The sequence below is a fragment of the Crocodylus porosus genome, unplaced genomic scaffold (assembly GCF_001723895.1).
Source record: "Crocodylus porosus isolate Cpor-Errol unplaced genomic scaffold, CroPor_comp1, whole genome shotgun sequence".
In the NCBI taxonomy this organism is placed as follows: domain Eukaryota; kingdom Metazoa; phylum Chordata; order Crocodylia; family Crocodylidae; genus Crocodylus; species Crocodylus porosus.
The window spans coordinates 43479260-43484002 of record NW_017728947.1 but is presented as its reverse complement, the minus strand read 5'-3'; the positions used below and the strand labels follow the sequence as shown (position 1 = coordinate 43484002).

General features: G+C 41.3%; 1 protein-coding gene across 4 annotated transcripts in view; it reads right to left on the bottom strand.

The window, feature by feature from the left end:
* Positions 1–4743, bottom strand: part of CUNH11orf49 (chromosome unknown C11orf49 homolog) — a 126503-nt gene that overhangs the window by 108880 nt on the left and 12880 nt on the right. The window contains exon 2 of one of the 4 annotated variants that reach the window (XM_019551506.1): positions 4295–4363. The exons of the other annotated variants lie outside the window; for them this stretch is intronic. The gene's annotated coding sequence lies outside the window, so the exon portion shown is untranslated. The remainder of the gene's footprint in view (positions 1–4294; positions 4364–4743) is intronic. 4 annotated transcript variants of the gene reach the window in all.

Sequence of the window (4743 nt, the reverse complement as noted above, 5' to 3'; positions counted from 1 at the left end):
CGGACAGTAAAGAAATTCTTCCTTATGTCCAGCCTGAAACGGTCTTGCAGGAGTTTGTGACCGTTCGACCTAGTCATCCCTTGGGGCGCTCTGGTGAACAAAGATATACTAGCTGGTTACAGCTCTCTGTTACAAGGACTCACACAAGCCGTTTGGGGGGAAAAAAACTCTTGGGAGCCCCCTACAACTGCAATTCTGTGAAGAACTGTCCCTATTTTTCCCTTCATCGCTCTCAGCAACCTTCCTTCCAGCCAAGCACAGTCAGATGGGGCTCCCAGATGACAGTGCTGGGCAATGTGAGCCATTCCCTAAATTCCTCCCTGAAACCAAACTATGTTACATCATATGTCTGATCCTGGACAACCAGGAAGAGAGTTTTCTGGTTATACCAGTCATTGTGTGTATAGAGGGCTCTCATCCTTCCTCTTTCAAGATTTTCCATCATACGTGCTCCGGATTCTCATTGTGTTTGTTATTTAGAACCTACATTTCTTTACTCGGGACAGTGTCTGGAATGGCTGCAAACCCACTCTTTTTGGGAATCTACCTTCTTGTGTGTTCTGCTAACTGAACTTAAGAGCCCTCTTAACAAAGAAAAAGTAAATTAAGGCCTAATATTAAACTAGAAATGCACCACTTTGGCAAGGATCAACAAAGAGCATCCGGGAGAGGGAAGTTATGGCAGGATATCATTCCCAGACATATTCCAAAGTACCTGTACTCAAGTCAGAGCTGTGCAACTCAGATTCCCCAGATTTGATGGTTAGTATAACGAGAACCTGTTCAACCCCTTCCTAAGATCCTAGTCAGCCAAAAGTAGCTTCCAATGTCCATGACTTGTGCCAGCTGTTGCTGTGCACTGTTAGGTTGCTATGCTGCTGAGAAGCTTTGGTAGAAAAAGAAAATATGATGGATAAGGCAATTTAATACTAGGGTCTTCTGGATCCAAGTGTGAAACAGCCAAAGTCTAGATGTAAGGCTGACAGCTTTTCCCAAAGACTCTTACTGAAACCATTAACAACTGTGTATTAATGTGAAAGTGTCACACAGTCTGCACACGTGTAATACTGCTCTCCCAGACTCAAGAACTAGAGCACTTTACACCTTTCTTCTTCCTTTGAAGGGAAATGCTTTTATATACCAAATGTGAACTGGCACCAGTGGTATCAGATATTTAATCCTTATGTATGTTGCAGGGCCCAACAGCAAACCTTAGCATTTAATATCCTTTGGCTAGCAACAAAGTGGGTGCACCTACAAATGTGCTTTGCTGCAAGGATTGACTAATTAGCTCAACAGTAAAACATCACCATCTACATTTATGCCAGTATTAGGGAAGAGAAAATTAATTAACTCTGCCCTAGGATAGTATTCTTGGGGACAGTACTATCCTATGGCAGAGTAATTACATGCACTGAAAAACACATGTAGATGGTGACAGGAGCTGGCTGGGGCATGAGGGTGCTAAGTGCAGGGGCCGTTTGCAGCCTAGTCCCGCACTTTAGCACCTTTGTGCCTCAGCCAGCCCCTCTGTCATCAGTCAGAGCCCAGGGCTAAACCCCCAGGCTCCCTGACAACCCAGGGCTGCTCCACTCCAGCTCAAACTGCTGCAGTCCTGGGCACACATGCAGGCGCTGCACTCAGAATCAGTTGACTCTGGTGCAAACTGTGCTGGAGTGTATCACGCTGCCATAATGGCAGATGTAGATGCACCCAGTGACAGTTAACAAAGGCTGCTGAACTCGAGCATATCAAAACCAAATTACAGACATAGTTCAGCTAGGCATTCAGATACAAGGCAAAACTTAATCTGAAACATTATAAAAGGTGTTAGTTCTGATCTCCACTATGCTGTAGATTTTAACCTATAATGATTTGTTCTCCATTATACATTGTGCAACAAACTGAGCTAGATCTATTTAGCCATAACTGCACCTGGTCACCTTGGTCTGCTTGGACAAAATATACAAATCTCTCTCAAAAACACTCAGAGGTCTAATTTTGATGGGTTTTTGGTAGAAGCCAATGATAGCAAGTTTTGTGGAGAGTGTTACCAATATTTCAAAATGAATTTTCATACTTGAAATAAAAGGATAAGAAATACCAAAAAACATATTTGTGAAACAGCACAACTGAGAGCTTAAATGAATGTCAGAAATTCAAAAGAATCCCCATCACTTTCATGAGGCCACGCTGCACACACAATGTATTCTGTATAAAAGATGCTCAGGGTATAGTGGAATCAAGGTCATTTAAGTATTATTTTAAACATTGAGTTAAAGTATCTATCCCAGACTACATGGTCAATGTAACCCTTAAGTGCATTTAAAAAAAATTCTGGAAATTCACATGCTAAGCATGCAATCTTAATACTATGTTAACTTCCTGCAGTGGGTTTAAATGGAAATTAAAGAAGGAAAATTGAAATCAGGATACCAATGCATTTCCTATCAGGGAATGTTGCATGTCAGAACTGAGATGTGCTAGTGAACCACCTAAAATATCAATGGATGCTGAATGTCAGGATTGCAGTGCCTTTGAAAAGCTGTGGAAGGAAGGGAAAGAGCGTGGTGGGAATAAATAGGTAAAGGATAGCTCAAAATACAGAAGTCCATTTACTTACCAATGTAGGGTGCCAAGAACTCCCTGGTCTGCTTCTCCTTTTATCAGTCCAATCCTTATCTTCAAACCCTGGACTAACTAAACTTGGAACTACCCACAGCCAACATTATGACCTCCCACATAAAACTCATCTTTGCTCATTTTTACCTCATTAGCAGACGAGTTGAAAATACAGGTTTACCTCATCAACCACTGGGGTTAAGTTCCTGAAAGTTCCCATGGTTGGCAAGACAAATGGCTTATGGGGAAAATGGCAGATGGCGGGCTGATGCACGGCCATGGAAAATGGTGGTTACTCAAGACTATATACCGTGGTAGCCCAAATGGTATATAGAAAATTAAATGTGGAGATTCGAAACTGTGGTTGGCGATGGAAACCTGTACAAAAATGTAAAGCAATGAATCAGATAATTGGAAACAGGAACTCAGTGAATGTATCAGGAGCTGGATAATAGAATTAACCGCACCTTATTTTGGTGGTACTTAGTTTAAGTGGAAAAGGATGAATAGTCAAAAAAGAGACTGATAGGGTTTATTTAGATAGGAAGGAATACTTTGATAAACCACAATTTTGGACAAACTTTAAGTATAAAACAACAGCTCTATTACACTGTTAGATAGTAGAACCACTGAGCAATGAAAGCATGCAAACTAAGGAAAAAAGATCATGCGTTCATATAAACACCACTTCTCAACATAGAACAAAACCCTGGAAATACAGAACACTTGGACAGAACTATTTCTGCAGTGGTAGTTTTAAAACTCTTTCAAGAATTCGTTTTAGATCATGCAGAAAGCAGGGTAGAGATGCACTTTACAAACTAACGAAATCAGTGATGCATACACTTTTGCAAGCCCAAGTTCACTTTATCAGACACTGTGATGAAGCATCTGATGAAGTGAGCTCAGACTTACAAAAGCTTCTGCATCACTGATTTAGTCTATAAAATGCATCCCTACCCCATCTTCTGCCTAACTTCTGATTAACCTCTCTCTCAAATCACTTCAGCCATCATTAAGGAGCAGTTTGAGCAGATAGACATGACAAAAAAGTCAAACCAAAGGATGACCTATAGTTTGGTGACAGCTAAAAGACTGAACAGTGTAATTTTCTGTTAACATCAATAGCATTTACTATTTTTATTGAGGAACAGAGCTCCCACAGTATGACAGTGTCAGCTCAGCAGGTCATACCACAGATAACATTATAATGCAAAGTATGTGCTGCTGCTCCGTGACATGTGTTGAGTGGTTACCAATCCAACAGCAAAGTATTTTTAATACTCAGGACTTCAAAACCACTTGGGACAAAAAACAATCTAAATCAGGCAACAAAACATTTTTTAATCTTAAACACTACTGAAAACAAGCACTTCTACACTAAGCCAGCACCATGATCACAGAGCACACCATAATCTATGCCAGACTCCACACAGGCTGACCTCAGTGTCCTCTTGCTATAGAGTCCAATGCTTCTCAGCAGACCACCTTCTAAGTGCTTGTAAGACGGCTGCTGGCAGTGGCGAGCCTTCATTGCCACTACAGCCTTGTAATGTCGAAGTACCAATGGTGGCCCAGGCCCTTGAAAAGTTATTCACTGAAGGCCACCCACCTACTATCCGCCACGAAAAAAAGCAAAGAGGGAGATCAAGATAAATATTACTATACCTACTGTTGAGCCCCAATGGGTAAATTAACCCCTGGGATCAGTTATACTTCACAGGAAGTTGATCCTCTCAAACTTGACACAGGAAACATGTCTGTTAACACCACAAAAATTACTGCATGGTTTGACAAGACTGACTGTTTTTGCTTTGAAGAACAAGAACTGCAAAGGGCTGGCAGTAGAGACTGTGGTTTAGAACTTATGAAGAACCTGCCTACATTGTACATTGAATGTGCAAAAAATGAGAAACTGGGTATCATAACCAGTCACCAATTATACTAAAAGCACCAGTTAAGACCATGGATCAATGTACTGTAGTAGAACTCTCTCATTAGTACCCCATATTATATAAATCTACATCAAGGGGAAGAAATAGATTTGGGGCTCCTGAGGCAACTCTCGGAGATCATAAAAGCTAAAGAGGCGGTGGTCATGGGGGACCTAAACTACCCGGA